Below are 21,433 nucleotides of genomic sequence, written 5' to 3'. Positions count from 1 at the left end.
TGGGATATCGTTACGAGTAACACCACGTTGCCACTGCTTTATCTGCTCACTTTGCCTCCCAACTAGAATACAGACTTCAGTACAGGAATTATTATTCAGACTTTTCGTAATTCTTCAAATCACTGGCCTGATAACATGTTATTAATTCAATGAATACTTTCTGATTGAGGAGAATGGGTTTGCAGATAACTTTTAAATATATATGTTTATAAAATAACATGGTTCTCAGACAACTTTCTGATTGTCCTCCCCAGATTTTTGCCTTGTCATAAAATTTAGGGCATCCTGGTTCTATAATTTTATAGACATATAGACACACAGATATAAATCTAGAGATGTAGAAATAGCTATTTCCCTGTTTTATTGGAAACTTCATATTCAAGAGTTTCCTGTACTGGCAAGCTTTTCTCTCATTCAATCCTAAAAGGGTATGATAAATAGTTGTTTACTGCCCTTTGAATAATAGACTGTCACAAATGCTACTTCTGGTTTTGTCCTTTCTCGGCTAAACAACCTTAGCCCCTTTAGACATTTAAATGCCACGAACAGATGCTCAATAATATTACTTGGTGGCTGGGAATAATTTATAGTGCTTATTTATGGAAGTAGATGAAAATAGAAGCATTATATATATTTAAAGCTTTTCTTTCACATATGGCATGCTTTACAGGGAGTGAGAATTTGGATGAATGGATAGATGAATGCAACTAATATTCTCATTTCAGTCTCATCTAAAAAGAGGGGAAACATATGAAACATCAGAATGGAAGCTAAAATGCACAAGATCCTATTTTACTATTAACTCAGACCTTTCTTATGCCAGATGGTGTCAGAGGAAAGCTTTTGTTTTCTTCTTGATGGGCATCTCCTTTGAATTTTGCTAGCGAGACACATTTCCTCTCTTCTCTTGTATTCACAAACACCGTGGCCTTCATTCATGAACCTCTTAGATGTAGTAGCTGGTTTGGGATTTCTAGGCATTGTGTGCCCTTCTGATTGATTTCTGGGAGGGGAAATTATGCTTTTTGAGCCAGTAAAATCTTCAAGGATTTGGATAATTATACATGCTACCATAATACCCTACAGTAGTACTTACCACACTAAAATGCCATTTATCTACTTTCCTATCTCTCTGAAACCCATACTGCACACACCCAGTTATCAGGAACTTTCTGATTTATCTTTCTATTCTTATCTGGCATACAGCAGATGCTTACGAAATATTTCTTGAGAACATGAACAAATGAAGACCAGCAAATTCAAATCTACTTAGATATTTAAAGGAAGCATTTATACTTCCTGGAATCATATGGGACAGAGGGAACATTTATTATAAATAGATGCCTATGCTGTGTCTGGAGCACAACATATGTTACCTCATTTAATCCTTTCAAGAAATTCATGAGCTATTCTCTTATTTGCTAGCATTTGTCAGTTATTTATCTAGGTGACATACACTGCTTTATCTTTTAAAACATATCATTTAATATTTTTAATGATCCTATGAGGCAGGTATTACTATGACCATTCTTAAAATAAGGAAGTTGAGGCTTAAAGAATATATGAAGGATTTCAATCTAGGATCTAATTCCCAAACCTAAATATTTCCTACCTTGCCATAATGACTCCAATACAAAGTGATTGTGACATATAGGTTATTTGTGTGACTTTGGTTGCTCTCTTTGCTTTTCCTCTAATATCTGTATCTAACACTTTCTCCCTGTGTAGCCTGCATTAACTCCCTTCTAGACAGAGGACCTTACTACTCACTAGCAAATATAGAGAAAACTACTGGACATTTTGTAGCTTGGTAGCAAGTCTATAAATATATTCCTTTTACTAACAATCCTCGTGCATCAATTGTGATCAGATTGTTACACAAAGTTACATTTTAGAATGCTTAGCTACTTTTGCCCAAGGACCTGCAGCTTTTCCCAGCAGGGACCCATGGATCTCACAATTGCTCAAAATTTCATGAGTGGTCCAGTTACATGTAGAAGGTACTCCAAGAGATAAGTATGAGACCTTCATCAGTAGAATAATTTTAATCATAGCTTTACTAAATTCTAATTGGACCCACTGGACTTAATTTAAGGAGTCACAGTGAACTAATTCCAATGTAGTGTTACGTCTAAAATATCAGCACAATGTTGCATGAAAACAAAAACGTGTGTGTGTGTGTGTGTGTGTGTGTGTGTGTGTGTGTGTGTGTGTCTGGTATGTTTTATGTGAATAGTGGGGTAGGGGAAGGGATGTGGGATCAGAGCGGTGGACTGGAAACATTATTTTAATCTTGCCTTCATACCATCAGAGAAAGGTCTTGGTGCTGCCCTTTAAGAAAGACATAAGAGTAGATAAAGGGGAGGGTAACTAAATAAAAGTAAGAGAAACAGGTTGTCATACCAATAAAACTAGATTCTGAGATGGAAAGAAACTTAGGGGTTAGCTAACTGCAACTTTCTAACCCACATGGAATGCCATTTCCATCATTATCAGGAAGTATCAACTATCCTCAAAAGGCTAGATCAGAAGATTATCATTCTCATTTTGCAAAGATGGAGACCAAGGGGAAAGGCATAAAAACTATTAACAAGAGAATGGTATGGATAGAGTAAACACAGATTCAGTCACCTAATAGCAGAATATCTGACTTAAAGTGACTTCTTGAACCCAAGAGATAGGTGTGTGCTTGTGACATTTAGATCGGCAGGTATGGAATGTGAAATCAAACTTCTTGTCATGAGACCTGGACTTATTTGTTATTTATTTATTTAAAATTTGTTTTAAGTTTTATTTATTTATTTATTTTGAGAGAGAGAGAGAGAGAGAGAGGGAGGGAATGAATGAGCAGGGGAAGGGCAGAGAGAGGGAGAGAGAGAGAGGGAGAGAGAGAATCCCAAACAGGCTCCACACTGACATGCGGCTCAAACTCATAAACCATGAGATCTTGACTTGAGCCCAAATCAAGAGTTGGCTGCTTAAGTGACTGAGCCACCCAGGTGCCCCATGAGACCTGGATTTAAATCCAGGCTCCATTATTAGCTAGCTATGTAGCACTGAGCTGTACATGTGACTTCCCATTTAGAAAATGAAGGGGTAGAACTCAATGATTCCTACATTCGTTTCCAGCAACAAATTACATAATCTTAAAGAAAATATTTACTTCTGACAGTGGATCAGAAATTGCCATAAGGTCATATTGACTAAAAATAAGAATAGTTTTTAGGAATGTGGATCTCAAGCTATTATATTTTCCTCTACTAAAAATTATGTCATTATTGTGTTTTCCCCATAGGCCTGCTCAACATCTTCTCTAAGCCCTGTATTTCTCTTTATAAGATCAACTTGCTTATTCCAGGACCCTCCCACAGACTCATTGTTGGGTTAGCATTCACTAAGATAATACCAAAGCCATTGCATACCTTGTATAGGTTATGCACTGCACAAGAGCACCCACTCAAAGTAGCAAGTGGGGGCTGCAAACAGTGTGCCTCTGTGTGCATCTACCCAAAAGCAAGCATACCTTTTTCTAATTCACTCTAAGGTGCAGTATGGGCTTTGGGTGTTCTGGGAGGTGGGATTCACCCATTGGTTCCACAATCTGAACCTGATCAGGCCTGAAACTATGAACACTATGAACATCAACACTATGAACATCCATACCCCAATGCTCAACATGTATTAAAAAACTAATTACAAGGACCTTTCTCTGTGGGGCTAAAGAGGGGGCTCAAAAAGGAATGATACATATCAGTTCCACTTAAGGGGCAAAACATTCTAGGCGGTTCAGATTACACTTTCGCATCCACCTATTTAGTTGCAATACAGCACATTATCATGAGGGCACACATTTTTTAAACAAAAGTTATAGACAGAAATTTCCTCAGGGCTAACTTGCACTGAATCCCTGCTGAATGATCTCAAAGGACTAACACAAATTACATACATTGCATTAGGCCTGGGTATGCATACTACAGTCAAGCATATTCACAGGAAAATCTCATTGAAGCACTTGTTGATATTACTTCTCCCTCATGAAGAATTTGATACATTTCTGTAGATACTCAGCAACCTATCTGTGGTTTGGGGGGCAAATGTAGTGTGTTAGGTTTCCCTAGCATTTCACAGAAAATGCAAATTGTCCAAGCTCCCTTCCAAATCAAATCAGACTGAAAATGGCTCCCATAGCTCTCCCTTCAACCATAAGATGTTCCCATTAGTGTCAATTAATGCTGAGACCTTGGCATTCTGTATGCATGATTCATTAGTGAGAACCCTCATTTACAGCCGAGAAAGCAATGCAATGGAACAGCTGTAGTAATTTCTCACTTCCTGTACACAGACCCATGCCCTGCAAGCTGCTGACCTCTCACCATAGAGAAGCTTCCCTCCCTCTGGCCTATGACAGTGTGTGCTCCAGGGACAGTGGACAATGGCCACAATGATGGCGAAATCCTGCCCAATATTGCAGCTTCCATGCTTACTTGAGACCAAATGTGAGAGAGACTGTGACTTTAACCCTCCCTCCTCAAATGAAATTCCTAATTCAATTAAGGATGGTACAGAGAAGCCGAGACCTCTATTACTCTGCAGCACATTGATTTTCTACAAGGTACCCACTTCATCGACACCCTCTAAATCTGTAGAATATCCTGCAAGTCTTATTATTAACATGACTCCAGTAATCAAAATGGCTCAACTAATTTATAACTCTGCTCTGCATCAGAGATGCTGGTTTTTACAATCTCTATCTACACGTATTTAATTTTGCCTGAATATTTTATTGGTATGACTTCAGATACGATAGTAATTTATTAAGTGGTAACAGATAAGTCACCATTTTTTCTTTTCCTATCCAGTTGCTTCTTTCCTATTCTCCAAGTAAACAAAAGTACAAACAAGAAGAGGCTGGGATGCTGAGTGACAGTCTTTCCAACCTGCCCGTCAGAAGAGTAGGGAGAGTCCCCCCAAGTCTAAGAAGCCAAGCAACAGTAATGCTCTTCAAAATGAGAAAGGGGCTCTCTCTGCCTTTGAGGGAAAAACACTCAAGACCCAGCAGTCTCTTTCATCCATGAACTTGGCAAGCATCTTTCTGCCTATTCCTACTCTTCCTGCTCCTAGAAGAAAGCAATGAGACACTCAGCCCTGCTTTGCTTAAAGCAGAATCAAATTCTAAACAAAAAATATTTGGGTTTTAATTTTAATTTTCATTTATTTCAAGCGGGAGTTGGGAAATATAATTTTGTACTTCCTACAAACAGTAGTGTAAGTAACTTTGAAGGGGGACATGTTTATGCCATTTAGGAGAATCAATTGTTGTTCAAGCACCGTCAAGTCTTTTAGAAATAGTACATTTGATCAATATCCCAGCAGAGCTATTAACAAGCATGTGACCTCAGACAAACCCCTAAACCTCTATAGGCCTCAGTCTGCTCATCTGTAAAATGAGAGCTTTAGATTAGATTTTCTCTATGGATCCTTATAGCTCTAGGAGACCATGATTCTATATGTTAATTGCAAATGATTCTTACCTGGGTGATAAAAATCAGTGGCCCAAAATACTCTTGGAATGAAGGCTGTCTTCAGCTCGTTTTTTTTTTGTTTTTTTTTTTTTTTTCTCCTGGACAAAGATGGAAATAGCAATCATTACCTGGGGCCTTGGGGGCTACTTGCTTGTAGTCAGGCTTCCCAAAAAGTTGAGATGCATTAATTGGCTATCTTCTGGGTCTAAATCTGCTTCTAAATTGATTGGGGATTTTACATTTTCCCTATGAGATCCAGCAATGGCTAGGTACTGAAAAGAAGTTATAGTTAAACAAGAAGATATAGTTCTGCTCCCTGGAGGGCTCTAACTAGAACAAGCCTCAGCCCTCCTCAAGCCTCTGCTAATTTTCTAGAGGATAGAGAGACCAAAAATTACCCAGGCGAGTTGGACATTTCCGATAAGTTTAAATAAACTAGGGCAGAATTTCATATATGTCATTGAGTCCAGATGATGCTAAGTAAACTGTATTAACTATTAAGATGTATCATTAACCATTTATACTCAGTACAGCTGAAGTTAGCCATGAGGCTATATACTTTTTATGTTGGCAACTTGTTGTTTATTTTAAATATGTATTAATACCTGGAAGGATTCAGTGGCTAGAATGCTTTTTATTTTCTATAAGTCTGTGTAGTCAGATTAAGCAAAGGTTAATAATCTCAGTTTGTTCTTTTCAGAGCGAAGCAAAAGACCATGAGCTTGTGGACAGAAAATTCACAGGGTTAAGTGAGTCCTTAAAAACTTCTCTTGCAGAAGATGATGGAATTTTGGCTTCATTCCCTCAATGGCTGTATCTGTGGAATAAGTGCGATAATTTCATTTCTTGTGCAAACTATTCAGCTAACCCTTCATACAGAATTATTGCTCACATTAAAAATGTGTACTGTTTCCCAGAGCCTTTTCCTCTCTTGTTTTAATATGAAACAATTGAGAGTTATATCAGCGCATTGGGAAAGAATTATTATCCTTGTCAACATCCTTAGGGGGCCTGATTAATAGAAGAACCACTTCCTCCTGACTAATGACAGTACAGGCTGCAGAAGCCTTCCCCAAACAATTGTGCAATTCAAGCTCTTTGTATCTAGTGTGTTTTTGACAGACTGGTCAATACTGCCTGCTGAAGAAAAGTATTTCTCTCAATTTCAATCACAAAGTAACCTCTAAGGAAGTTCTCAAGTCTGATAAGTAGGCTAGACTTAAAACATCAGACTCACCTGTGACACTCTTGCCTCAATAGAGATGTTGAATACCAAAGAGGAAGCTTAAACAAGGGAATCTGGAGTATGAATGACAGCAAAAGGTCATGTATTGTAGCACAGGAAGACAGCCAGGTGAATAGTAAAAATCTTAAGTTCTTTTACATGATATAATACAGGAAATAATAAAAGTTATCATGTATTGAATATTTACCAAAGTCACAAAATCTTCTAAGTGCTTTTAATATATTAACTAATTTAATTCCTGAAATAAACCTTATAAGGTAGTTGATAGGACTATAATATGTAAAAAGTTTTCTCTCATAATTATTTTACTCGATGTTGCTTTGCTTGCATTTTCCTACATCTTTTTTTTTTTTTTAATTTGATTTTTAAAAGCTAATGACATGCTATCATTTTAGTAATCTGTGACTCTGTTAATTCATTCCAATATTGCAGACTTGGCTTAGAAATTCTCCTTTTTAAAGAAAGAGCAGAGAAAATTTAGAACATATAGCAGAGGATAGGTAAGTGATGAGTACAAATTTTGTTGTGTGGTTTCTCAGTGGTTTCAATTGTATCAGTGTTTTTTCTTCGATAGATCTTCAGTTATGTTTGTGATGGCGCCACAATCGCACCTGTTATGGGCGTATTGTGCCCCCTACCCTCACCAAAATTACTCTGTTGAAGTGTTAACCCTCAATCTCAGGATATGACTATATATGGAGACAGGGTCTTGAAAGATGTGACTCAGTTAAAGAGGCCCTGAGGGTGGGCCCTAATCCAATCTGACTGATATCCTTATAAGAAGAAATTTGAACATGGAGGCAGACCCCAAAGGCACATGAACCTACACGGAAGAAAAACCATGGGAAGAGGCAGTGAGTGGCCATCTGCAAGCCAAAGAGCATTACTGCGGAAGAAACAAAGCCTGCTGGCACTTTGATCTCAGACTTCCAGCCTCTAGTACTGTAGGAAAATAAGTTTCAGTTGTTTAAGCTCCCCAGTCTGTGGTACCATTATGCAGCCCAAACAGACTAATACAGTGCCAGGGAACAAAAATACAGGTGTTAACTATTTTCAACTTAGCCATTTCCCCTTTACTCGGCTCAAACAAATTTGCATTGAGGATGAAAATAGGTCTTAATAAGCCCTTATGACACGTATCTTGAAAGTGCTCAAAGTTACAGACCTAAACCCTATTTCCATACGTAACTTTACCCTGGTTATTTAATAACAAGGCTGAAAGCCCATGGGGAGTGTCTAGCAGAAGAAAGGTGATTTTTACAGACCTGTCTACATGCCATGCAGTGTTGTTTAATCCTAGGAACAACCGGACATTGTAGCATCCCATGGCCATGGACACCTTTGGGTCCATCCATAGTGTAGCTCAGGGCAGTGACAGCATGAAGAATAACCTTTCAATAGCCCTGCCTTTCTATGGCAGAGATGGATCTTGAGGAGAGTTCTCCTGATGGCCATGCCCACTGAAAAAAAAATTTTTTTTTCCAATGCACAGGCTTAAACAATTTTAGAAAACTGGCATTTGGGTATTTACTAAATATAATATTTAGTGCACTGGGGATCTGAAATAGTATTGACACTTAATTGAACTTAATTTGTTTTCTTCTAAAGGGCTCCAAAGCCCAAAATTACTGAAATGTGTCATCTTGCCACATTATTATGCTGGATAGTCCTTATGCATCCTGGAAAATGAGGCCTATTTTTAAATAGTATCTTTTAAATATTTGACACAACCCTTTATGACAGTGACTTGATTAAAAACTCACAAGAGATAAAAGCATATGCTATCATTTTTAAGCACAGAAGAGATACAGTCAATCTCATGTTCGCACATACGCGCGCGCGCACACACACACACACACACACACACACACACACTCACACATACACATTCCCTCAGACACCATGGTTGGTTACCCATTGGGGAGTTTAATCACTTTCAACATTGAGAAATATTTTCTTATATAGCTGATCTTAATCTCCAATGCAGCAGTTTATCTATTTCTTCCTTTTAGGTCCTCAGTACAAAGAAGGAACAGCTGGTCCCAATTCCTTTTATGTCAGGTTTTCACATACTGGGGGACTTAAAGTGGTGAAATAGGTCATGCCTGTCGATTACAATAGCCGACTTGAATGTTATATAGCCTTGATTCGTTTAGCTCCCTATACCTGGGAAATAGAGAAGAGGGGAATAGCTGGTGTTTGGCAGGATTTCATACATTGCCCATAATCATCTCTTTCAACCGAAATTTGTCCTCATCAGATTTGTCCTAATGCTGTAGTAAAATGTCTAGGGAAAAACACATTGATCAAATCTCCTCTGCTGTGATTAAAGAAAACTTGTGAAAAGGAGATGATCGAGTCTCTTGGACTCTTCCTGTTTTATGTTTTGTTAAATATGTGTTAAACACTTGCTAAACACATTTAGTTAAACATTAGTGACCCTCATGATTCTTGTGATTGTGAGAGCTTAGTTAGACCAGCCCTCTAGTTGGTAACAATTATCACACTTAAAACTGGTCAAACACTATTCTGGATGTTTCTTGAGGGTGCTTTTGGTTGAGATTAATAATAAAATCTGTAGAATGAGTGAAGTAGATTGTCCTCCCTAATGTGTGTAGGCCTCATCCAATCAAGCGAAGGCTTGAGCAAAACAAAAAGACTGACCATCCCCTGAATAAGATAGAATTCTTCCTGCTAACTGCCTGCACACCTTAGCCATTTCCCTGCCTTCAGGCTTTAACTTGAGCTCTCAAGCTGAAGATCTCAAGATCAAGTCTTGAGCCTGCTGCTCTTCAGAGAGGAACTACACCTTCAACTCTCCTGGTTCTCAGGCCTTTGACTTGGACTGGAACTAAGCCATTAGCTCTCCTGAGTTTCCACCTGACAATTTACACTCCAGATCTTGGGATTTACTTGTCTCTAGAATAGCATGCACCAGTTCCTTATAATTATCACCAACTTGATTCTGAACCAATGAATCCTGACTATGGGAGAAACAGCACCCTGTATTGATTCTGTATGTGCAAAGCACATACAGTGGAGAACCTTGCCCCATCCCTGCAGGGTATTGCCACCTAGCTGGTGCTGTAAACGAGCCTTCAACAGGCCATTCTACCATTATTTAAAGCCAGGCTGCTTTAGGATGATGGGGAACATGTAACATTAGTGTTTGGAGCATGGATCCACTCAGTAAATGGGCTGGAGTAACACTTAAAGGAGGAATATGTTGCCTCCAAAATCCAAAGGGGTTTGCTCGGTATTATGCTTTGTTGTTGTTGTTGTTGTTGTTGTTGTTGTTGTTGTTGTTGGAGGGACCAGATGCAACAACTTTTTTGTTTTGTTTTTGTTTTTTTTAAGAGGAAGAGAGAGATTGTATGAGCATGGGAGAGGGACAGAAAGAAAGAGAATCTCAAGCAGGCTCTGTGCTCAGTGCAGAGCCTGACACAGGGTTCAATCCCATGACCCTGCATTTGATCCCAGGACTCTGGGATCATGACCTGAGTGGAAATTAAGAGTCAGATGCTCAACCCACTGAGCCAATCAGGCACTTCCAGATGCAACAACTTATCCTTCACGTTAAAAGGAATATCTCAACATGCTCCACAGCAAGAAATTCCACTGAGATATAAGGCCCCTAAATTTTTGTTGGGTTTATGCAACCTCTGACATGCAAATATCTTACCAATAAGTCTAGAGTCATGGCTACTTCTTCCTCACTCAGTCAAATCAATATAATGGACCAGTGTGATATCTCATGGAAGGGAAAAACAATCAAGATTCTTGTGAACTAAATTATGACACACAGCTGAGAAGCTGGTATACCCCTGAGGTAGGACAGTAAGTGTATATTGCTGGCCTAGCCAGCTGAAAGCAAACTGCTTCTGATGGTCCTTACTAACTGGTATAATGTTAAAAAAGCATTTGCCAGATCATTAGCTACATGTCAGGTACTCGGGGATGTATTAATTTGTTCAAGAAATAAAACCACATCTGGTACAGCAGCTGTAATTGGAGTCACCGTCTGATTAAGCTTACGACAATCTACAGTTATTCTCGAAAATGTATCTGTCTTCTGAACAGGCCAGCTAGGCGAGCTGAATGAGGGTGTGGTGGGAATTACCACCCCTATTCTAATGACGGAAGTAATCTCTGTAATCCTTTTAGGAATAGACTATTGCTTTCAGTTTACTATTTTCCTAGGTAGAGGCATTCTAGTAGTTTCCACTTGACGTTTCCCAAGATAGCCCTCACTGGATGAGTTAGGGAACCAATGTGGAGATTTTGCCATCTGATGAGCATATCTATTCTAATTATGTATTCTGTAACTGGGGAAAAAACTGCAGAATGAATGAGTTCACAGACCCACTGGCCCCACTGTGAAATGGACCAGAGCTAAAATTCCATTGATCACCTGACCTCCGCAAGTTCTTACTCTGACTGGTAGTTCTCAGTAGTGTTTTTGGTTCTGGAAATAATGTCAGTTCAGAGCCAGTTTCCAGGCATCTCTAAAAGATCTGATTATGTACTTTTCTCCATTGTACACTTACACCCATGAGAGGCCTCTGGAGAAGACTGGGAGAAAGAGTAACATCATAAATTTTTGGCACTGAACATAAATTCTTCCTTAAGGGAGCCTGGCCTCCCCTTCATTCAAGGTTCAAATCTGGGAATTGACTGAAGAGCCATGATTCTGTATTTTTATGATTCAGATTAGACTTTTCTTCACTTGACCTAGAACTTTTCTTCTTATACAGATCAAATAAGAACTTAGTAGGCTTCTTATCTATTTTATTCTGTTAACACCATGATGGACTAGTCAACCCCATGAGTCTGCATGAGTCAGACTACTCTGATTGCTGCTTTGACCCTGCTGTCCATTAAGATAAGCACACTCACCTTTCCTTTAGTGCTGCCACTTGGCTCCTGCCACCCCATGATCCAATTTGTGCCATTGCATTTAAGTTTCACAATTCAGCAACTGCAGTTTGGCATCGTAAGGTCTGGCCTACAGAGAAGATCAATCACAAAGCTCTTCAAAGATGCTGGGACTCCCTCCCAAATTTATTTCTCACAGTCTTGTAAAACATTGGTCTTCTAGACCCTCCCAGGGTGGATGAATATGTCTAAAATGACAAATTCTCTCTAACATTCCAATCTCCATGAGCTTTTGCATCTCTACCTCTACATTACACCAAGGCAAGTCTGACATTTCAAACTTGTTTGCTGTGGTAACTTTTTAGTCCACGCATCAGCCAAGCAACCAACCAAACTGTTAGAGCACTTTCTAATTCCCTGAGATGCAGTATCAGATGCAGAATCTCTGCTTAGTGAGCCCATATCAGTAAATTCTGAGGGATCCAACTTTATGTTCCTTCTACCATTATCCTACACCCTTATTGTCCAGTCCCACACATGTTCTCCAATTTCTGTCTAAGTTAGAAAACTCAAGTAGTTCTTTTGGAATGTAGTTCACCTCCTCACAGGCCACACTTTGTACCACACCTTTTAGGGATCTGTTGAGACTTTAGTGTTGTTAGGTCTAGAAGCAAAGAAGGGTGGTGGGGCCTATCCCAAGGAAAATTAGCATTATTTTGCATGGAAACTACCACAGGGGAGGCCATTACTGTTTCCTCAGGCAATGCAGAGTTAATCTCCTCATATTGGGTGGAAAGGCTACTTCCACTGGCAAAGAAAACTCCTCAGAATGTAGGGCTCAATGTTTCCAGCTTTATCAGAGTCTTCTCACATATCCCCATGATAACCCTTAGGATCCCATTCCTTCCCAATCGGTACCCTCACTTTAACAGCAGACACCCTTGTATTATAATCCAGCCAGTTGTAGGATGAGATTCTGGTTTTGATTCTCAGCAATTTCAGCCCTCAACTATAGGAGATAAGGATCTCCTTCAGGGAACACAGAGACTTTCAGGTCATTTGTACATTTGAGCTGGGAATTTGAATGCCTGACCTCATCCTTTTCTTTCACTGCATTGTCCAACAACATTAGGAACAGTAAGATAATCTCATTATATTTGTTAGTTTGATCAAAATGTTTAAAAGAATCATATGCAAAGAGATCCAGATCCTTGCTTCTTATAAGTGGATAATTAGGAATATCCAGTGGTGATATTTGTGTGTCTGTATTGCCAGATCACACCATGGACTATCAACGTTCTCGTCACTACTGGAAATAATCTTCAAATTTAATCAGGCTAGAGAGCGAATTCCAGAAACCCCAGAACCAATTTAGAAAACTCATCCATAAAACAATCTCTCTCTAGAACTACTGTCTCTGTACCAAGATCTCACTAACGAATTCTAGGAAATACTTAGGAAAAAAATTAAGTTATCTTAGTTAATAAAGGAGGAGAAAATATTTCCAAACTAATCTGATGAGGCCATCATAATCCTGATAAGAAAACCTGACAAAGGCATTACCAATTATAGAGCAATAACTCTCGTAAATATAGTGTAAATATCCCTAACAAAACATTAGCAAAGCAAATGCAGTAATTTCTAAAAATGATAATGCACCGTGGCTAAGTGGTATTTATCCACGTAATTCACGAGTGTTTTAACATTTAAAGTTCAATCGGTGAAAGCTACTATAGTGTCAAATGAAGGAAGAAAAGCACTGTGATGTGTTGAACATCATTGTTTTAATATATAAAGCCAAAACATATAACTAATTGTAAAATCCATTCATGACATAGAAAAAGAAATTCTCTTAGCAAGCTTGGAATGAAAGAAATTCTCTTGGCAAGCATGAAAAAAGACATCTATGAAAAATCTACAACTTGCATCATACCTAATATTACTAAGATTGGGATTTATGTAAGGTCTGCTCTTATCACTTCTAGTCAACATTTTATTGCAGGACTTGGCCATTGTAATAAGTGAAGAAAAAATAAAACACATATGGATTGGAATGGAATTAGTTAAATCATCCCTATTCAAAGACGACATGACTTCTTTTGGTAGGAAAAAAAAAAGAACTAAGGAATTAACAGCAATAAAATCTTCTCAAACCAATAAGTGAGGTTCATAATACCTGATGATACAAGATCAATGTACAAAAAACAATTATATTTATACATACTATGAGTCAACAATTGGAAAAGAAAATTTTAAAAATTCATTTTATAATTATATAAAAATACTCATAAAGTAAATAGGAATACATTTTTTAAGTCATGCAAAACTGCCATTTTTGAAACCACAGAACATTAATGGGAGAAATGGGGAGACATATCCATAGCTTGAGAGACCTAATATGTTTAAGAGTCCATTTCCCCAAAATTAATCTATAGGCTGAATATAATCTCAATAAGAATCACAACATTCTTATCATTCTTATCACAACATTCTTATCTATTCTAGCTTATCAGTTAGATAAGCCTGTACTAAAATTTATATGAATATACAAAGGGCCTAGAATTTTCAAAAACAATCTTGAAAAAGAAAAAGAATAAATGTTGGAAGGCTTGCACTACCAGACTTCAAGACTTATTATAAGTTATATTGATCAAGACAGTATGTCATTATCATAAAGATAGACAAATAAATCAATAGAATAGGAGAGAGGATCCAAATGAGCCCACATTAATATAGAAAATTGACTTGCAAGAAAGGTGACAAATAACTTCAATGAGGAAAGAACAGTCTTCTCAACAAATAGTCCCAAGACAAATAAATATTCATATGGAAACAAAAAATAATTCATACCATACACAAAAATTAGTTTGTACTGCACGATAGACTTAAACACAAAAATTAAATTGATAAGGCTTTTAGAAGACAGTGCACATGTGGCTCAGTTAGTTAAGCATCCAACTCTTGACTTCAGCTCAGGTCATGCTCTCACGGTTCATGAGTTTGAGTGGAGCCTGCTTGGGATTCTCTCTCCCTCTCTCTCTGCCCCTCCCCTGCTTGTGCTCGCTCTCTCTCTCTCTCTCTCTCTCTCTCTCAGAATAAATAAAAACAAACTAAAAAAAAAAGACAATATGCAAGAATATTTTTTATCATAATTAAAAACATTAAGAACATGGATAGGCAAGCTGTAATATCAGAGAAAAGTTTTCAAAAATATACATTCATAAAACATATTTGACAAAGGACTTGTATCCAGAATATATTCAGAGTTCCCGTAACTCAATAACAAAATAAAAGTAAATCTAATAAAAATAGGGGCAAAAATGTGAACAGACACATCACAAATTAAGTAATACAAATGGCCAATATATAAAACGGTATTCAGCATGATTAAAATCAGCAAAATGCAAATAAAAATGACAAATTACTAAATATCCAGTAAAGTGGCTAAAAAGTAAAAGACTAACAACATTGATATTGTAAGGACCTGGAACAACCAGAGCTCTTATGCATTGCTGATAGGTATGTAAAGTGATATAACCACTTTGAAAAAAAATTTGGTAGTTTCTTTTAAATTGCTTATTTTTGGACCCAGCATTCTACTTCTAGGTATTTATCTAAGAAAAATGAAAACATATGTCCGTACAAAGACTTGGACAAAAATGTTCATAGCAACGTCAATCACAATAGCTCAAACCTGGAAATACTCCAAATGTACATCTGCAGAAAAGTGGATTAAACATGCTACTGTATGGCCATAAAACAGAATACTACTCAATAATAATGATGAAAGACTTGTTAATTCACTCGACAACATGGCGATTCTCCCAAATAATGTGCAGAACGAAAGAAGCCAGACATAAATAGTACATGTGGAATGATTCCATTTGTGCTAAGCTTTACAATAGGCAAAATTTATCTAAAGTGAGAAGAGACTCATAATACTATTTGCCTAGATTGGGGTGAAGGGCAGATGAGTGGAAAGGGACACTGAAAAACTTTCTGGGGAGATAAGAATGCCCCATATTATGATATAGGTGTGGAGTGTGGGTTACTCAGTTGTATCTTTGTTTTAGGATTGTACATCTATGATTTGTATAAAGTTATATGCCATTTCACGCTTCTTGGTTTCAGTTACCTGAAGTCAATGGTGGTCAGGAGTAGATGTCCTCCTGACATATTGTCAGAAGGTCAGTAGTAGCCTAACGCTTCATCACAACATCTACACCATTCACCTCACTTCCTCTCATCATGTAGGCATTTAATCATCTCATATCATCAAAAGAGGAAAAGCGAATACAGTACAATAAGATATTTTAGGAGAGACAGAAAGAACACATTTGCAAACTCAGTATTTTGCTACAATTGTTCTATTTTATTATTAGTTATTATTAATCTGTTACTGTGCCTAGTTTATAAGTTAAACTTTATCATGGGGATGTATGCAGAGGAATAAAACATAGTATCGTGTTCAGTACTATCCACGGTTTCAGGCATCCACTGTAGGCCTTGCAAAGTATTCCCCGGGAATAAACCGGGAAACTACTATATTTTGGTATGTAAAATTTACTTTAAAAAAAGTAATTAAAATACTACTACAATTAATAATAGTAATCAACTGGTAGGTACAAAATTGATGAAAATATAGAGAAAATCAGAATGGAGGAATACTGGTAATTGTAGAAGCCAAATATTAATCGGTTCATGGGGTTTCAGTATTCTATTTTATTTACTTATTAATAAGTTTTAAATTTCCTATAATAAAAAGTTAATAATAATTTGATAGGCAATACAAACAGTAATCCTTATTATATTTTATGTAAAAAAATTGAATTGCTTACATATTATATATAAAAATAAAAGACTTTTTTAAACTTAAAAAAACAATTGGAACAAATCAAAAATAAGAAGACAAACAGCTCAATTCAACAGAGGTGAAAATTTGAACAGAAACTTCCCTAAAATACACAGATGGCCAGTAAGCATGTGAAAATATGGTCAACATTATTAGTCATTAGGGAAAAGGCACATTAAAATCACAATGATAAGTCACTACACGCTCATCAAAATAGCTATAGCAAAAAACATCAGCAATACCAAATGCTGACAAAGGTATCGAACAACTAATGGGAATGCAAAGTTAAACGTATACTTTTCAAACTCCTTAGCAATTTCATTCCTAGATATTGACACAAGGAAAACAGAAACACATGTCCACAGAAGGACTTGTAAAAGGATGTCCATAGCAGTTTTACTCCTAATAATTAAAAAACTGGATGGGGCGCCTGGGTGGCTCAGTCAGTTAAGTGTCCCACTTTGACTTAGGTCATGATCTCATGGTTCATGAGTTTGAGCCCCACATTGGGCTCTGTGCTGACAGCTCAGAGCCTGGAGCCTGCTTCAGATTCTGTGTCTCCCTCTCTCTCTCCCCCTCCCCCACTAGTGCTCTGTCTCTCTCTCTCTCTCTCTCTCTCTCTCTCTCTCTCTCAAAAGTACATGAACATTAAAAAATTAAAAAAAAAACTGGAAACAAATCCAATATTTATCAACTGGAGAATGGGTAAACAAGTTTTGGAATATCCATACATTGGAAAGTGTTTCAGCAATAACAAGGAGGAAACTAATGATATTCACATCATGGCTGAATCTCAATAGCGTTGTATTAAGTAAAGGAAGCCAGAAACAAAATATCATACGTTCTATAATTCTGTTCATTTGAAATTCTATGAAAGGAAAAAATAATCTAGTGATGGAAAGTAGATCAGCGATTGCCAGGGTTCAGTAGGTGGGAGGAGGAAATTGGCTGCAAAGGAGTAAATGAGAACTTGTTGGGATGAAGGAGATACTTGGTCTCGTGATTGTAGAAGCAATACTGTAGCTATATACATTTGACAAAACTCATAAAATCAGACACTTTAAAAGGGCAGATTTTGCATGTTTAAAAAAAAGTATTGGGACTGTATTTTTACATACTCAGGATCTATCTTCCATGGGAAGTTTAATTTTCTCCCTAGTACTGATTCTAACAAAATGACAAGTGTGATCGCAGAAATGACAGCAGTATAAAACCCATTAAACATGACATAGAATGGAAACTGGGCTTATGCTTTGGCACAGACACCAAAAGTCTCAGGAAACACGAAGATCTGCTTAAACTCAGTCCTCTGTGACTCCGTCACAGTAAAACCTCCTCCCACTGGAATTGCTAACGGACGGCATGGCTTTAAATACACAGTTCCCAAGTCAGTTCTAAGTAAAGGCAGACTTCCTACTTGCTGACAGTACCTTATGGTATCAAAGTGCTTCCGCAAGAAGTTGTTTCCTCGTGCTATTTCACAGTTTTCTGTCTTTCTTCTGAGTCAGAGAAGGAGAAATAGCTCAGTTGTTGATATCTGAATGGATGAAAATGAGGCACAGAAATAACTTGTCTATATTGAGAGACAAATGAAGCTAAAAAGGCAATGATTTGACTAGTGATGGGATCAATGTACCCACAATACTTTTCGTTTCTTTTTTTTAATTGTTTTAAGGATGAAAAATTCAAACAGTATCCCTGAGAATTCAGGAGATGAGTGATATTCGTGGTATTTTTAAGCTCCTAGCTGTCATTTTTTTTTTTTTTTTTTTTTGTACCACAGGTCATGGAATGCAAAGGGGGAAAAGGGGCGTTCTTGATTTTTCGTGTATCCTCATCTACAGGAAGCTGGCAATTCCAAGCGGCTGACAGTTTCCTAACAGTGTTTACAGCCAATTACGATATTTGGACAGCAGCGCACAGATGATCTGACAGAAAGGATCTGGGTTGTGCCTGCTGCTAAACTCAGTGCCCACAGTCACCCTTCTCAGGCTGCTTCTCAGAGCTGTGTCCTAGCAACAGGTATTTTAGAGATAAGAATGTGTGTATGTGTGTCTCTGTGTTGCGGAGGGGGCGGGGAGGTGTTGCAGGGAGAAAAGGGGACACCGGAAGGCAGTGAGTTCCTGTTTTCTCTACAGTACTCAGCCAGGTACATTCACCATATTTAGTAAGTCTGACAGCCCTATGTCAGAATTTGGTGGGAAATCTCTCTCACTTTCCCTTCTTGCATCCCAGTGTTCCCCCCACTGATTCCGCCTCCAGCTGAGGCAAATGCTTTGTGGAAAATGGATTGGCAAAGGAAAGGATGTATCAAGGCAAGAAGACCTCCTGGCCATTGCAGTGAACCGGCATCAACCAGTAGTGATTATGGAGATGTGAAAAAGTTGAAGATACAAGAACAATTCAGGAGGCAGAACTGAAAGGTCTTGGTGATTCAACTGGGTGTGTGAATTAGGCAAAGAATTCTTGCCTGAGCAACCGGCAGAGAGCAACATTTTCATGGAGCTAGAAAAACAGAAAAAAGATGCTAGCTGAGTTGGGAGTGACAGGGAAGTAGAGCCAGGTAAGGGATACATGTGAAATCCAACAGCAGTCTTCAACTGTGCAGCATACTTGTGGCCCCATGGTTTTCTGTTTGTTTATTTAATATTCTATGTGATGCTCTCCAGCCTTCTTTCTGTACACTTTCATGCCCACTTGCTTCACTTCCTCCATCCACTAACACACTTATATTTAGCTTCTTTTAGTTCCTTGAATGTTCCTTGCCCTACCTCACATCTGTCACTTTGCAAATGTCTTCCTTGCTTGAGTGCTTTTCTCCCTCCTTCTAGTCCTCTTTCCATGGCTCACTCTTCAGTTTCCCACCTAGGCCATCGTTTTCCCTGGAAGCCTTCTCTGTGCCATTCCCAACCTCCCCATGCCTACAGGAGGCAATGCTTTGAGCTACTTCTACTTCCTCCATCATAGTGCTTATCAAAGTATTGAAATTGGACCCTTAATTGTCTCCACCTCTCTATTGTAAGTTCTGCCAGACAGAAGCAATGTTTCCCTTGTCAATAAATGAGCCTAAAGAATCACAATAAAAGTTAAATACATATTACTAGAATTGAATATTTTAAAAAGTATCTATCAAACATAAAACAAAAAACATACAAAGGAACCCATATTCTCAGTCTTTGTATTCATTATGACATATCTTCATTTACATAAATTTATGCTTCAATTATAATTTATAATAATAATTATATATATAATATAATTATATTTGTATACTATATCTCTTATATACCTATACACATTATTATATACATATATATGCAGTTGTCTCCCCTTATCCACAGGGGATATGTTCTAAGACTCCCAGCCAATGCCTGAAACCATGGGTAGTACCAAACCCTACCTATACTGTTTTTTTACTATATATATACATATATATATAGTATATAGTATATATACTATATATATATGTATATATATAATATATATATTATACTATATTTTTTACTATATATGTAATATATACAGTATATATACTGTTTTTTTACTATATATAGTATATATATAGTATATATGTATGTATATATATATATATATATATATATATATATATATAGTATACATATAGTATACTGGTATACTATAGTATATATAGTATATATAGAGTATATATATATATATATATAGTAAAACCAGTATATATATATATAGTATAATACTATAGTACTATAGTATAGTATTATACTATATATATAGTATATATATAGTATATATAATAATTATATATATTATATAGTATATATAATATATATTATATATATACACTATATATTATATATATATACATATATATTATACTAGTATAGTATAGTATATAGTATATATACTATATATATATATAGTATAGTACTATAGTATATATAGTATAGTATATATATATAGTATATAGTATATATATAGTATATATATAGTATAGTACTATAGTATATACATATTATAGTACTATAGTATTATAGTATTATAGTATATATAGTATATATATATAGTATATACAAATGTATATATAGTATATACTATAGTATAATACTATATATATATACAGTATAATAACTGATAGGGAAGTCTGGGTGCCTCAGTGGGTTATGCATCTGACTCTTGATTTTGGCTCAGGTCATGATCTCATGGTTTGTGGATTTGAGCCCTCCTTCGGGCTCTGAGCTGACAGTGTGAAGCCTGCTTGGAATTCTCTCTCTCCCTCTGTCTCTGCTCCTCCCCCTACTTGTGCTCTGTCTCTCTGTCTCTCTCAAAGTAAATAAATAGACTTTAAAAAAATTAAAAGAACAATAATAACTAATAATAAAGTGGAACAATTATAACAATACACTGTAGTAAAAGTTTTGTGAATGTGGTCTCTTTCTGACTCTCAAAATACCTTATGGTATTGCACTCACCCTTCTTCTTATGACGATGTGAGATGATAAAAGGCCTATGTGATGAGATGAGGTGAGGTGAATGATGGAGGTATTGTGATGTAGTGCTACGCTACTATTAGACTTCCGAGGATTTCTCAGAGAGAGGATCGCCTGCTTCCAGACTGGTTGCCAGCCGGTAACTGAAATTGCAGGAAGTGAAACTGTGGATAAGGGAGGACTACTGTATGTGTGTACACACACACACACACACACACATACACACACACACGCGCGCACACACACACACGTAACAGACTAAGAATTAGGAAATAGAATTCTATATGAAATTTTATCCTTGAACAGCAGAGTGTGGCCTTATATATGACATTTAAATACTTTGGGTATAAATTTTATCATCTGTACAAATAGGAGGATGAGAAAAGTTTTGTTTCTTCAGATTTAAGATTATGTAGATGTATAAAAATAAGCAACAGAGATAAATCTAAGGCTTGTCAACTGCCAGATGTAA

General features: G+C 37.0%; 2 long non-coding RNA genes across 3 annotated transcripts; both read right to left on the bottom strand.

The window, feature by feature from the left end:
* Positions 1-771: 771 nt before the first annotated feature.
* On the bottom strand, positions 772-5,625 carry LOC123582178. Its single transcript, XR_006704266.1, has 2 exons — positions 5,532-5,625; positions 772-1,003 (listed from the first exon to the last, which is right to left on the bottom strand). It is a non-coding gene; the product is annotated as an uncharacterized LOC123582178 (long non-coding RNA).
* A 501-nt stretch (positions 5,626-6,126) lies between these two features.
* Positions 6,127-21,056, bottom strand: LOC123582177. 2 transcript variants are annotated; one of them, XR_006704264.1, is made up of 5 exons: positions 20,944-21,056; positions 17,926-18,032; positions 11,665-11,773; positions 6,760-6,821; positions 6,127-6,339 (listed from the first exon to the last, which is right to left on the bottom strand). It is a non-coding gene; the product is annotated as an uncharacterized LOC123582177 (long non-coding RNA). The 2 variants fall into 2 exon arrangements; XR_006704265.1 differs by lacking the exon at positions 6,760-6,821 and having other exon boundaries at positions 20,944-21,049.
* Positions 21,057-21,433: the final 377 nt, after the last annotated feature.

Source organism: Leopardus geoffroyi, chromosome B3 (genome assembly GCF_018350155.1).
Source record: "Leopardus geoffroyi isolate Oge1 chromosome B3, O.geoffroyi_Oge1_pat1.0, whole genome shotgun sequence".
Classification (NCBI taxonomy): Eukaryota; Metazoa; Chordata; class Mammalia; order Carnivora; family Felidae; genus Leopardus; species Leopardus geoffroyi.
The sequence above is the reverse complement of the archived record's forward strand: the minus strand, read 5'-3'. Positions and strand labels throughout refer to the sequence as shown.